The following is a 15,760-nucleotide window of genomic DNA, read 5'->3' on the forward strand; positions in this document are numbered from 1 at the left end:
CCCCTATGTTCAAAGGCAACTGGAAACATCCCTGACTAGCCATAGACTCGGCTCCTAGGGAACTCAATATAATGTGTGACTTAAGAGCTATGGTAGGCAACTTATGTTTATCCACGAATCCCCTTATATGAATGAATGCGATGCACCAGTGTCAAAAAGAATGAGTGCTGGAAATGAATTAACCAAGAACTTACCAATCACTGCGTCAAGCTGCTCATAGACCTCCTCCACATTGACATGATTCACATGCCCCTTAGTGAAAGGATTAGGCTTCTTGCCTCCAAAATTCCCATTTCCATTCCCATCTGCTACTCGGGACACTCATTGGAATAGTGCCCTGTCTTCTTGCATTTGAAGCAGGTTATGTGACTCAGATCTTTCTTAATTGGTGTAGAAGAGTTGAAATGTTGCTGGTTGCCATTCCCTCCATTGCCATTGCCATTGCCATTTCCATGCTTGTGACCATGGTGGTTGTGTCCATTTCCTCCATGCTGAATGTGGCCTCCATGGTTATGATGATTCCCTCCAAACTTGCTAGTGCCTGATCCAAAACTTCCTAAGTACGGGCTGTAGCGGGGTTTCTGTTGAACTCTAGAGTTATACTTCCCGTGACCGTACTTCCTCTTATGATTCTCCATCTGCTGGTGCTTGCCTTTGAGAATGGTAGCCTTATCAACCAGCTCCTGATAGTTCGCAAAGGTCGCCACCGTCAACTGAACTCCCAACTCATCATTCAGTCCCTCCAGAAACTTCTCTTGCTTGGCTACATCAGTGGCCACGTCCTCTAGGCATAACATGCCATCTTACTGAACTCATCAACATACTAGGATACCGTGCGTCCTCCCTGGCGCAAGCTGCAGAACTCCTTCTTCTTCAGACTCATGGCTCCAGCTGAGACATGAGCAGTGCGGAACGCCTGCTGGAACTGAGTCCAAGTCACACTCTCCAAGGGGTATGTGGTGGTGTAGTTCTGCCACCAAGCAGCGGCCGGGCCATCCGGCTGATGGGCGGCAAACTTCACCTTCTCAGCATCATTGCATCCTGCCGTGGCCAGCTCCCTTCCTATCTTGCGGAGCCAGTAATCCGCGACAATCGGCTCTGTGCTGCTGGAGAACACGGGTGGGTTCGGCCTCAGAAAACGGGTAAGACTGTCAACTGGGGGCGGCGGCGGTGGGTTGTTGTTGTTGTTGTTATGGTTCTGGTTCTGAATGAGCATCTGCATAAGAGCATTCTGCTGCTGGATCAATTGCGTGAGCTCCGGCGGAAAGTTGAATCCGGGGTCACGTCTTGGAGGCATCTGATGGGTTTAGAGTGGATGAGGAGTTAGAATAAAATGAGGCCTAGTGAGTAAAATCACACTACCCATATGCACATGATAGCAATAAAACTTCAAATCACTCCAATTCAATTTCAAACAAAGAGGTTCACACAAATAATCAAACCTAAGGTAAGCCATGTCACAAGATTTGACAAGGTCTTACAAATGAAGTAAAACTAATCGGATAAAAAAATCGAATTTCTAACTCTCATGGTGGTATAAAATCTAACTCTCATCGGATGAAGACCAGTCAACCATGTTGACATCAGGTGTCCTTGCATCACTGTCTGTGTCGTCATCTCCAAGCTCATCATCCTGGTCCTTGTCCTGGCTGACGTAATCTCCATAAGAGTGATCCTCCTGGATGTTTTCTCCCTCATCGAGCTTCTCCTCGGCCTCCTCAAGCTCAATCTTCAGGCCGTCGATCTTCTCCTGCAGTGCGTCCAGCTCTCCCTCATGCTCGATGCGAGCGTCCTGGAGTTCCTCCTCGAGCTCGGCCTTGCGGGTCATGAGGTTCTTGATGACGATCATGTTGTCAGACAACTCCAGCTCCATCATACGGATGTGATCCTCCATGTCCTGGATATGGGATGCTATCGTCTCGTCCTCCAGGGTATGCACCACATGTCCATTTGCGTCATGGCGTCCGTACACCACGAAGGAGGTCTTCTTGAGGTCCTCGTCATACTCCTCCTGAATGCGTCCGAGAGCAATGTGAGCAGCGATGCCCCTGCCCAAGCCCCATGTTGTAGTATCCACATGGAAATCAATGGGCTTGGTGCGGTTTCCGAGGATGCGTCCGGGGATATGGGCATCAATCCTCCAATGCGTCTCCTCGGGCAAGGTGGCAGTGAAAGTTTCAGTGAATGTGGGAAGCCCAATCTTCAGGTGCTTCACGATCTTCATCAGCTGCCGTCCAAAGGGCATGGTCTCATCGGGCTGCTCGAACTCGACAATGGCAGACGACATCTACATTTTGAAAGAGGGAAGAAATTAGTAATGAAGCAGAGAAGGCACGAGACCAAAGGATATATAGGGAAAGTGAAAAATATAGCTTTTTATAATATGGTTTTTCCATTTTCTAGGGGTTGCGTCCTACAGTCAACGTGTGCTCTGACACCATCTTGTAGCGACCCGACTCGGTAAGAGTCGAAGTCTCTGTGCTTACCGTGCTAGTCCCTGGATCGACTTGCTAGCACACACAGTACTCGATGAAATAACAGAAATAACACACATCTCTTTATTACATCAATAGTCCAGGAGCAATACATTTATTACAAAATAGGGCATAGAGCCAATAAACAAATACTGCGGAAGCAAAGTAGTAAATGAGTCCAACTCCACAAGCAAGGTTGAGTGTAGAACATCGACCTATCACACCTTAATCCTCGTCGGATATATCTGCAACGTGATAAGTTGCAGCCATATAGGTCAGTACATTGAATATACTGGCAAGTCACATCATAAGTGTAAAGAACCTACTTGTACATGCAATTTGGCTAGTGGAAAGCTCTAAGTTTAGTTTTTTACATAAAGCTAGTTTTTCCCTATTAGAAAAGTTGTTATTCTACTACTACACATTTGCATAGGATGAGTTGGCAAATCCAACTTCATCCGTTCCCAAGTTTCATTTAAAACCCAACTGTTTAATTAAAGGTGAGGAGATCTCCCGGCATTTTCACTACTAGATGCTCAAGTTGTCCGTAACCGGGGACACGGCTAATCGACTAGGTTGACACTCTGCAGAGGTTGCGCACTTTTCCCCACAACACTCGACCACCTCCATGATCGGAAGATCGAGACAGAGTCTTTCGAAAATGTTCCCCCTTAACCCACGGATAGGCCGGTACACCTACATCATTCTACATCTGCTAGCCCATCCCGGAAGGGGTCACACTAACTAGTCAACTAAGCCTGAGCCCATATTGGCTTGTGGCTGCACACGTAAGCTTTTCGACATGAGAATACGATTGATCTCTTTGAGCCTGACCGGACGGTCCACTAGTGGTGCACCACCATGGATTTCCGATGCGTGCCGCACTGTACTTTGCCACCATTCCAACAAGTTTCCGCCCAGGTAGTTCATTAATTATCTTAGGTCCTATTTACTACATTGTCACTCATACTTTACAATGATCACTCCCCAATCCACATCTACTTAGTGAAGCAACATAATGTAAAACGATGGCGACAATGTTATAAGGTTCAGACCTACCTCAATGAACTACTGGGTGAAAAGCATAGTCATGCGGCATCAATTCCTACCATGCAGTCCTACCGCAAAGAACTAAGTGCATAATAATAACGTAGGTAATGAAACATGATCAAGATGCAACTTGCCTTGGTACTGCTGGTTGAATTCTAAAGACTGGTAATATTCTGCTTCCCACTCCGCGCAATCTATCACAAAGAAGATAAACAAACATAAGCAAACATTTCAGAGAACCAAGAAGAATTTGCAAAGCAATAAGTCTCGGAAAAACCAAATGAACAAACAACACTTAACTTGCACGAAAATATAGTGCGTACTATAGTGCAAAACAACATAGGCCTATGGTTCAAGAAGTGATGTGAACTATAGTGCGTACTATGCATACTAGTAAAATATTAATGGACAGATCCTAGTGTGTGTAAAATATTGTGACAAAGGTCCACGTGATAGGGTTTGGCTACGGTGACAGAATGCAAAAAGAATCAACTTAATCGAAGCTACGTTTTGAGAGATATGGCCATTTGAAGTTCGAATTGGAATCTGAATAAATTCAAATTTGAATCTGACAAAATTTTACAAAAAGGATACCACTGGATAGATCTAAACATGACGAAGCATTTTCCGCTGGTTTCATCGAGTTTGGATCTACGGTTAAAAAGTTGTGGCTACTCGAAGTTCAGGGACTAATATGCTAATTACAGGGACTAAACAGAGAAGAAAACAATTGCAACAAAGTCCCTGGCCACGTGGCGGCTCCTGGCTGGCCGAGCAGTGTCCGCTGCGGAGGCTATACGGTGAACGGCCGCTAAATAGAAAAAAAAACGGCAACGGCTAAGTAAAGAAAAACCGACGCTCGGTTTAAATAAAATCACACGGTATAAGGGAACCGCGGTTAACCGCGTACCTCTTCGCAAAAAAGTGAACCTAATCTAATCTGGGCCGTCGATGATCGATCTAATGGGCAGGAGTGCGGCGGCGGCTTACAGCGGCTGGCGACGTCGCCGACGAGCAGAGGACGGCGGCGCGGCGTCGGGCGGGGGCGGGGCAGCGGCTACGGCGGTCCTCGGTGTCGGGGAAGAAGACGGGGAGGTGCGGCGCGGCGTGGGCGTCGCGAAGCTGGTGTCGGCGTTCATCGGCGGCGTCGGGACGGGGCGAGGCGAAGACGGCGGGGCTCGATGCTCCGGCGACTCTGGCGTCGACGGTGCGGTGGCTCCGACGGGACCTAGGGGCAAAAAAATGTGTCAAACTGATGCGCGTTATCGCAGGGATCCGATTGACAAAGGAAGAAGAGCTAGGGGGTGCCACAGACGATGAAATGGACGACGGAGTGGCGCGGCTCCGGCGAGATGCGAATGGCGACAACAAGCGGTAGGGGCGGCGTGGGAAGAAGCGGGACGGCGAGGGTGGAAGAGGGGGTTCGGGGGCATTTATAGGCGCGGTCAGGAGCTCTACGGAGCTGCGGATAAGCCAAATCCGCGAGGGAGCCGAGCGGCGGTTGCGGGAGCGTGGCGAGGATGTTTATCCCGCGCGGTGCAGGGGGTTGGGGACAGGCTGACGTGTGGGGCCCGCCTGGCAGCGGCAGCGAGAGGAGGCGAGCGAGGGCGGGCGCGGAGCGGTTGACCGGTGACGGAGGCTTCGGGCGCGCGGGCGGCCTTGGTCCAAAAATGGCCGGTGGGCTGGCTGGCCTAGCGTGGCTGGCTGAGCGCGTGTGTCCCTGGGCCGAAGTGGTTTCGGTCCAGGCGGGTGACTGCGTGCGTATGTGCGTGTTTTTTTTCAAACCGAACACTAAAGTGGCCCTAAATAATTCAAATTAATTAATAAAAACACCACACTAATTTCTAAAATAACTATACAATATTTAGAGCCTAATGAACATTAACTTAAGCACATAACATTTTGAACATATTTTCCTAATGCAATTAATGCACTTTTTGCAAAAAAATATCAATAAACTCCAAAACTTCAAATAATATTCAAAATAATATTTCCCACTCTTTTATAAATTTGAGGAAGTCATCTTATCCCCTCTCATTTGTTCAAAAACTCCAAAATGCAAAGAAATATGATATGCATTGAATGATTCTATTAACATCCACATTTAATAAAAATTGGGATGTTACAATGTCACTCCATGATTTTTGTCAGGTCGGCAAGATACCCTTTGTGGGCAGCATCGAGGAACCACATCGTAGTGATGCGGATGGATTTATTGATAGAATTGTTGTCGGGGAAAAGAGGAAAGTTTCCGATGCAAGAATTACTAGTATGCATTTTCCTATTCTATGTTACTTTGCGATATTTGCTAGTAGATGCTTAATTGGTCGCGGGAATAGTGGAAATCTTAGTGCTCCTGATCTTGTCATTTTGCGCCATGCTTTGTTTCGTGATACAACTTTTAGCTTAGGCGCTATTGTTGCTAAACGATTAAGTCTGAACCATACAAAGGGCCCCATCTTCGGAGGCATCTTTGCTTCACGCCTTGCTAAACACTTTGAGATACCTATTAGGCATTATGAGAAAGAGGAAAAGTTGTTGCCCCCTATTTTTCTAGATTATAAGAGTATGGTAGCACATGAATTTATTGTTAAAAATAAGAAGAAGATGCTTAAGTATAATTTGATATTTGATAAAACTCACTGTGAGACTATTACCTTGCCTGCACCCTCTTTGTTTAACATACTTTCAGGCACGTACCTCATCTTGCCCGAGGCCATTTATGCATACTGGAGGCTGACACAAGTCCCAGAGCCTGAGCCTGAGCCACCACTTGACCCTTATCGACAGTCTGTTTATTAGTAGGATCCGGAGGAGATCGCCAACCAGTGGCACCCTAAGGATCCTCCTCAGTACAACGGAGAGAGTAGCTTCGATCCGTGGGCATGGACCAACTTAGTCCAAAAGCCAAAGCTCGGGGGAGTATGTATTTCTCACCGACATTACATTCATGTTCACACACTCATGCCAGTTGTCGGTGCTCATACTTTTTCATTGTACTATCCATGCTAGTTTATTTTCTTTTCTAAGCCTTCTTCTTGTGTGTTTGAAAAACCTTAAGAAAAACCAAAGAAATTAGTTGTAGCTTTTAGCTAGTTTACTTTCCATGCCTGTAGTAGTAGTAATTAAAAGAAAACCCAAAAAGATTTCTCGTTCTTCTTTTGCTTGTTGGGAGCTTTCCCGTGTAAATAGTTTTATTTCTTTTCTTTTCTTTGGGGGTCGAGAGGAGAAGACCATGATGAAAATGTTGAGTGGCTCTCATATGCACTACTTTTGATTTAACCAAGATCCCATATTACCTTGTCTTCTCCCTTGTATGAAATGCTTGAAGACTCCAGCTTAGTCCAATGCACGTGCACTATTATTATTATCCACACCGTTCGGTCGTTCGAGTGAAAGGCAATAATGACGATATATGATGGACTGAGTGAGATGAGAGAAGCTGGTATGAACTCAACCTATCTTGTTTTTGTAAATATAATTAGTTCATCATTCCTGATTCAACCTATTATGAATGAAACATGTTTGCAATGACAATTAGAGATTATAGTTGCTCATGCCATGCTTAATTAGCTAGGAGTTTATAATGGTTTACCTTGCGTGCCAACATGCTATTAAAATGGTTGTGATGTGGTATGATAGGGTGGTATCCTCCTTTGAACGATTCGAGTGGCTTGACTTGGCACATGTTCACGCATATAGTTGAAACAAAATCAACATAGCCTCCACGATATTTATGTTCACGGTGATTTATGTCCTACTCATGCTTGCACTCATTGTTGATTAATCTTAATGCATGTTCATGACTGTTGTCGCTCTCTAGTTTGTCGCTTCTTAGTCTCTTTCTAGCCTTCAATTGTACTAAGTGGGAATACTGCTTGTGCATCCACTTCCATAAACCCCAAAGTTATTCCATATGAGTCCACCATACCTTCCTATATGCGGTATTTACCTGCCGTTCCAAGTAAATTTGTATGTGCAAAACTCTAAACCTTCAAATGAAATTCTTTTTTTGTATGCTCGAATAGCTCATGTATCAACTAGGGTTGTCTATATCTTCCATGCTAGGTGGGTTATTCTCACGATGAGTGGACTCCGCTCATCACTCACGAGAAAATGGCCGGTAACCGGGATGCCCAGTCCCATGCTCAAATCAAATGAAAATAATTGCAAACAAAACTCCCCCAGGATTGTTGTTAGTTGGACGGCACCCATTGTTTCGGACAAGTCATGGATTGATGTTTGTTGGTGGTGGGGGAGTATAAACTTTACCATTCTGTTTGGGAACCGACTATAATGTGTGTAGCATGGAAGATATCGAGATCTCTTGGTTGTTATGTTGACAATGAAAGTATGCCACTCAAAATATTATTTATCTCTATTTCAAAACATGAGCTCTGGCACCTCTGCAAATCCCTGCTTCTCTCTGCGAAGGTCCTATCTATTTACTTTTATGTTGAGTCATCATCCTCTTATTAAAAAGTACCAGTTGGAGAGCACCGCTGTCATTCTCATGCATTGCTATTAATTTACATTGAGTATGACTATGACTGGATCTCTTTTACCATGAATTACAATGTCTAGTCAGTCCTTGATCTTCGGGGGTGCTCTGCATTTATGTTTTGCGGTCTGAGAAACGGCTAGCGAGATACCATCTTGTTATATCATGTTATGATTGTTTTGAGAAAGTGTTGTCATCCGAGATTTATTATTATTGCTCGCTAATTGATTATGCCATTGATATGAGTAAACATGAGACCTAAATGTTATTGTGAATATGGTTAGTTCATAATCTTTGCAGAAAACTTGAATGTTGGCTTTACATATTTGCAACAACAAGATCAAACAAAGTTTGTAAAAGTTTTTCTTTATCACTTTCAGTTTGTCAACTGACTTGCTTGAGGACAAGCAAAGGTTTAAGCTTGGGGGAGTTGATACGTCTCCAACGTATCTACTTTTCCAAACACTTTTGCCCTTGTTTTGGACTCTAACTTGCATGATTCGAATGGAACTAACCCAGACTGACGCTGTTTTCAGCAGAACTGCCATGGTGTTATTTTTGTGCAGAAATAAAAGTTCTCGGAATGACCTGAAAATCCACGGAGACACGTTTTGGAACTAATGAAAAATATTGGCGAAAGAATCAGCATCAGGGGGCCCACACCCTGTCCACGAGGGTGTAGGGCGCGCCCCCTGCCTCGTGGGCCGCCTGGGACTCCACCGACCTCAACCTCAACTCCATATATTCACTTTTGGGGAGAAAAAAAATCAGGGGGAAGGATTCATCGCGTTTTACAATACGGAGCCGCCGCCAAGCCCTAATCTTCCTCGGGAGGGCTGATCTGGAGTCCGTTCGGGGCTTCAGAGAGGGGAATCCGTTGCCATCGTCATCATCAACCATCCTCCATCACCAATTTCATGATGCTCACCACCGTGCATGAGTAATCCCATCGTAGGCTTGCTGGACGGTGATGGGTTGGATGAGATTTACCATGTAATCGAGTTAGTTTTGTTAGGGTTTGATCCCTAGTATCCATTATGTTCTAAGATTGATGTTGCTATGACTTTGCTATGCTTAATGCTTGTCACTAGGGCCCGAGTGCCATGATTTCAGATCTGAACCTATTATGTTTTCATGAATATATGTGAGTTCTTGATCTTATCTTGCAAGTCAATAGTCAGCTACTATGCGTTATGATCCGGCAACCCCGAAGTGACAATAATCGGGACCACTCCCGGTGATGACCGTAGTTTGAGGAGTTCATGTATTCACTAAGTGTTAATGCTTTGGTCCGGTACTCTATTAAAAGGAGGCCTTAATATCCCTTAATTTCCAATAGGACCCCGCTCCCACGGGTGGGTAGGATAAAAGATGTCATGCAAGTTATTTTCCATAAGCACGTATGACTATATTCGGAATACAGACCTACATTACATTGATGAGCTGGAGCTAGTTCTGTGTCACCCTATGTTATAACTGTTGCATGAGGAATCGCATCCGACATAATTATCCATCATTGATCCATTTCCTACGAGCTTTTCACATATTGATCTTTTCTTAGTTACTTTTCCGTTGCCACTATTACGATTGCTTAAAAAACTACTACTGTTACTTTTGCCACCGTTACCGTTACTTCCATACTACTTTGCTACTAAATACTTTGCTGCAGATATTAAGTCTTTCAGGTGTGCTTGAATTGACAACTCAACTACTAATACTTGAGAATATTCTTTGGCTCCCCTTGTGTCGAATCAATAAATTTGGGTTGAATACTCTACCCTTGCAAACTGTTGCGATCCTCTATACTTGTGGGTTATCAGCACTCAGTGTCAGGATTGGGTCCAGCTTTGGGTTTCTTCACGGGAGTGGCAACTTGCTTGTCATTCTTCTTGAAGTACCCTTTCTTTCCCTTGCCATTATTCTTAATACTAGTAGTCTTGTTAACCATCAACACTTGATGCTCCTTTTTGATTTCTACCTGTGCCGATTTCAGCATCGCGAAGAGCTCGTGAATTGTTTTCGTCATCCCTTGCATATTATAGTTCATCACGAAGCCTTTATAGCTTGGTGGCAGTGACTGAAGAACTCTATCAATAACCCTCTCAACTGGAAGATCAATTCCTAGCTGAGTCAAGTGGTTGTGGTACCCAGGCATTCTGAGTATGTCTTCACTGACAAAATTGTTCTCGTCCATCTTACAGCTAAAGAACATGGTGGAGACTACATATCTCTCAACCCGGGCATTAGCTTGAAATATCAACTTCAGCTCTTGGAACATCTCATATGCTCCGTTGCGTTCAAAACGCTTTTGAAGTCCCGATTCCAAGCCGTAATGCATGGCACACTAAACTATTGAGTAGTCATCAGATCAAGCCTGCCAGGCATTCACAACGTCTGCATCAGCTCTTGTAGCACGTCTGTCACCTAGTGGTGTGATAAACCACAAGTATAGGGGATCGCAACAGTTTACGGGGGTAGAGTATTCAACCCAAATTTATAGATTCGACACAAGGGGAGCCAAAGAATATTTGTAAGTATTAGCAGCTGGGTTGTCAATTCAACCAAACTTGGAGATTAATTATCTGCAGCAAAGTGATCAATAGCAAACTAGTATGATAGTTTTGATAGTAGTGACAGCAGCAATAGTAACAGTAACAGTGATAGCACTAGTTTTGTAGCAAGTGCAATAGTAACAATAGCAGTAGTAATTTAGCAGAAACAATATAGGATAAATTCGTAGGCATTGGATCGGTAATTTTTGGATGATATTCATCATCTGACAGTCATAACCTAGGGCGATACGGCAGTATCTCCAATTCATAAATATAATGTAGCCATGTATTCCGTAAATAGTCATACGTGCTTATGGAAAGAACTTGCATGACATCTTTTGTCCTACCCTCCCGTGGCAGCGGGGTGCATATTGGAAAGTAAGGGGTATTAAGGCCTCCTTTCAATAGAGAACCGGAACAAAGCATTAACACATGATGAATACATGAACTCCTCAAACTACGGTCATCACCTGGAGTGGTCCCGACTATTTTAGCTCCGGGGTTGCCGGATCATAACACGTAGTAGGTGACTATAACTTGCAAGATCGGATCTAGAACATGGATATAATGATGATAACATAAATGGTTCAGATCTAAAATCATGGCACCCGGGCCCAAAGTGACAAGCATTAAGCATGGCAAAGTCATAGCAACATCAATCTCAGAACATAGTGGATACTAGGGATCAAGCCCTAACAAAACTAACTCGATTATATGATGAATCTCATCCAACTCCTCACCGACCAGCGAGCCTACGAAGGAATTACTCACTCCCTGTGGGGAGCATCATGGAATTGGCGATGGAGAAGGGTTGGTGATGACGAAGAATGAAGAACCCCCTCTCCGGTGCCCCAAACAGACTCCAGATCTGGCCTCCCGATGAAGAACAGGAGGTGACGGCAGCTCCGTCTCATGGAACGCGATAATTCTTTCTCCCTAATTTTTTCTGGAAAGATAGGATTTTATAGCGTCAGTTTCAGGGTCTATGGGGCCACCAGGTGGGGACAACCCACCTGGGTGCGCCTGGGAGGGCTGGCTCGCCCTGGTGGGTTGTGCCCACTGTCGGTGTCAAAACCGGCCGATCTCGGGTAGGGGGTCCCGAACTGTGCGTATGAGGATCGAAGGTAACAGGAGACAGGGGACACGATGTTTACCCAGGTTCGGGCCCTCTTAATGGAGGTAATATCCTACTTCCTGCTTGATTGACTTTGATGAGTATAGGGGTTACAAGAGTTGATCTACCTCGAGATCGTTATGGCTAAACCGTAGATGTCTAGCCTAAATGAATTCTGATAGCCCCTACGGACTAATCCCTCCGGTTTATATAGACGCCGGAGGGGGCTAGGTTGTATAGAGTCTGTTTACAGAGGAAGGAAACTACACATCCGGACTCCAATCTTGCCATCCACGCAAAGGAGAGTCCCATCCGGACATGGGGAAAGGTCTTCTACCTTATATCTTCATGGCGCATCAGTCCGGCCCATGTCACATAGCCCGGACGCCCGAGGACCCCTTAATCCTGGACTCCCTCAGTAGCCCATGAACCGGTCTTCAATGACAAGGTATTCGACGCGCAGCTTCTCTTCGGCATTGCAAGGCGGGTTCCTCCTCCGAACATTTGAAAGTAATCTTCTGAATAAAAGAACTGTATCTGGCTCTGTATACCAGTCGCAACCCTCAACCTTGAAGGCAAAAATACTTAATCAAAATAAGGTCTATCAACTGACAACCCTTTCGGCGAACTGCCACATCTCGCCTCTTTATCATTTCAAACCATTTTTTAGACTCTCGCTTCGCGTTTCGAGGCGCGGCCTCCACTGACACGTCTTGTCAAAACAGATATCGTGTCAATACGGGTTTGGGTAATCCAACCATGCCATTTGCATGACCCCTTGGGAATAGGCGAGTTTTAAGGCTTGAGGGAGGGCGCTTGATATTCACGCCTATATAAGTGGATAAAGATCCATCTTTTCACCCCACGCCTTCTTCCTTCCTCTGCCTTCGCATCCTCAAGCTCCAGCGCCCAAGCTTCAATTTTCCCACCGCCACCAATCTCTCCCGCCATGTCCGGATCCGGCTCTCAGGGCAAGTGGGTGGCCTCCTCCGTCATGGAGAAGGACGTTAAGGAGCTTCGGGAAGTGGGGTACCTGACTGCGGACGTCGTGCACAGGCTCCCTGCCAAGAAGCTGGTCATCCCCACCCCGGAGCCCGGCGAAAGGGTTGTGTTCATCCCCCACTTCGTCCACGAGATAGGGTTTCCCCTCCACCCCTTCGTCCGTGGCCTCATGTTCTACTATGGGCTAGATTTCCACGATCTAGCCCTGAATTCCTTCCTCTACACATCAGCGTTTATTGTCGTGTGCGAGGCGCTACTCCGCATCCCCCCACACTTCGTCCTCTAGCTCGAAGTCTTCAATGTGAAGCCGAAGGTGGTCGACTGGCAGCATGCGGACTGCGGCGGCGCCATGGTAAGCAAGCTCCCCAACATCACTTGGCCCAAAGGGGCCTTCGTCGAGACCGTGAAGGTGTGGCAACAGGAGTGGTTCTACATCACCGAACCCCGTGGCGCCAGATGGGCGGCTACTCATGAGGTCAGATCCGGGCCCCCTATGCGGCTCGTGTCATGGACCAACAAGGGTCTGGACTGGGGGTCGACCGACGAAGTGATGATGCTGCAAAAGCGCATCAAGAATATGATAAAAAAGGACACCAGTCTCACTGACGTGATTCAGGTGATGCTCTTCCGCCGGATACTCCCTTGCCAACGCCGGCGTCTCCATATGTGGGAGTTCAATCTGGAAGGTCCCCGGACCCTGCAGCGCTTCTTCAGCACAACGCACGAAGAGATCTGGAAGCTGCTCTTCAAGGCCCAGAAGACGTGGCCAAAGAAGACCGAAGACATCGGCCTCGACATCGAGAACCTGGCCACTCCTATAAGTATTTTAGTTTCAAAAATAATTTTGGTCCACAAATCAAAGGTTATACTGAGATTTCCATTCCTCATTCAGGGCTGGACAGCGAAGGCGGAGCGGATCAAGTGTCCGGCTCCGCTACCTGAAGACCCAGCCAATCCTCTACTAATGAGGATGCTGGTTCTGGCGCCGTATCACGCGCCAAAGAAGAAGGCCAAGAAGAAGGGCAAGGAGGCCAAGGGCGGCCTCCGCCGTAAAGGTACTTCGGACACAGTGTCCGGAGAAACTGAAGCCCACTCCTCCCACAAGGGAGATGAATACGAAGAGAAGGAGGAGACGGAAAGTGGCTCTCCCCTAAAGGGGGGAAAGAACAAAAGGGCAGCCTCCGCAGACCTGGAGGAGGGGGCATCCAAGAGGGAGAAGATAACCCTCTCGGACGGTTCGGATACGGATGCCAAACACACCCCCAAGAGGCGCCTCAGGAAAAAGTCCCTGGCCGAATCATAAGTGTCAAAAAGGATACTTTGCCAATATTCGGTCTGTTATGGTTGTAATATAACATGGGGGGCACAACCCCCATGGAGACCGACGGCGGGGGCTTTGACCAGTCCGGCCCCCAACCGAACACAATTCCGGAGAACCATACGGCTCTGGAATCAAGCGAGCAACCCCCTTCGGAGGAGGGGGGAGCACCAAATCTGGCGGCGACCACCACTAATCTGGAGGTGCCGAACATTCTGGTGGAGGCACTACAACGTGCCGCCATCGTAGAGGAGCACCGCACCCTGATGGGTACAGTGGTTCAGATGGTTCAGTTCGCAAAGAGCGGGCTGGATGAAGCCTTCACCAGCGTGCTAACAGGCTTCGAGGTATGCGATGTAATATTCTTAGCCGCTTATCATATGAAAAAATATGCCTATATATAGATAGTAGCCCCTAAGACTGTGTTCGGTTTTTGAAAAAGGCCGAACAGAGGGTCACATAGTATTTGGTAGAGGTGACAGACTTTTCTATTTTAATAACATGCTTCTTTGTTGGCGGCGACCGCCGAGGCAGCTGAAGTTTCCGATCTCAATCGGAGGCTGCAGCTGGCTGATGATGATATCGACCGCATGAACAAGCGGTTCGATGAGGCGCAAGGTATGTTTGAAATATCTCACACATGCCTGAATTGATATGTAAATTCCGAGTTTAAACTCATGCGCTGCTATGTGTATGATTGCAGGTAGCGCGGCCGAGGTCGAGACCCTCAAGAGTGCCCTTGCCCAAGCCAAGGAGGAGGCGAAAGTGAGCAAAGCGGCCGCAGACAAAGAGGCTACGGATTTAAAGTCCGAACAGGTCGCCCACCGCCAGTACGAGGAGAGGGTGACCGAAGTGGAGCAAGAGCTCAAGGACGCCGCCGGCAAGTGCGAGTCCTTGGAGGAGAAGAATAAGGCCTAGGCGGCTGAACTCGCCAAGGCCCTCCAAGAGGCCAAGGAGGCACGGACCGAGTCTCGGGCAGCTCGTGAAGAAATCCGGCAGTCCGAACAGATAGCGGCTGGTAAGCCCTTTCTTTTGAAGACTATATTTGGCGGTCAAAGATATGCCTTGCTCACTCGACTGTTGAGTTCTCGAGATGCATTTGCAGATCTTCCGAAGAGTGCCGCCGACGCCAGGCAGTTCTTCAGGGCCTAGGAGGGGCACATGACGGAGAAGCTCTTTTGGTCACAGTTCGTGGCGCCGGAGCGTCCGGCGCTGTTGAACAACTAGATGATGCAACTGGCAGACCTGCATAGGATGTCCAGATTGGCCATGAAGAACGTCATAGTTCGGCTGTGGCCAACCGAACCCATTCCTAGCAGCTACTAAGGCCTGGTGCAGTGACTTGCCAATGCGCTGCCCCGAATTAAAGCTGCCAAGCGCTTGGCGTGCATAGAAGGTGCGCGGATGGCCTTTGCCCGTGTCAAGATGCACTGGGCGAAGATGAAGGCCGCCTTCGTGGCGGTCGAGGGCCCACCCGAAGGCAAGGACCACCGCAAGCCGGAGCAGTATTTTGAAGACGTCCTGGATGGTGCCTGGTTAATAGAGGGCCAATGCTCAGAGGATATCATATTTGAGTGAATGTATCCGAGCTGCCCAGACATTGTTTTATAAACCAAGGCTGTGTAATATATTTATGTCTTTGTCTGGAATTGCTTGCCTCCTGTGCGGCCTTATTTTTTTATCTTGAAAGTTTGCCACTCATCGGCTGCAGCCCCCACGTAGATACTATGGGGGTGTTCGGAATAACGC

The sequence above is a fragment of the Aegilops tauschii genome, chromosome 1 (genome assembly GCF_002575655.3).
Source record: "Aegilops tauschii subsp. strangulata cultivar AL8/78 chromosome 1, Aet v6.0, whole genome shotgun sequence".
NCBI classification, from domain to species: domain Eukaryota; kingdom Viridiplantae; phylum Streptophyta; class Magnoliopsida; order Poales; family Poaceae; genus Aegilops; species Aegilops tauschii.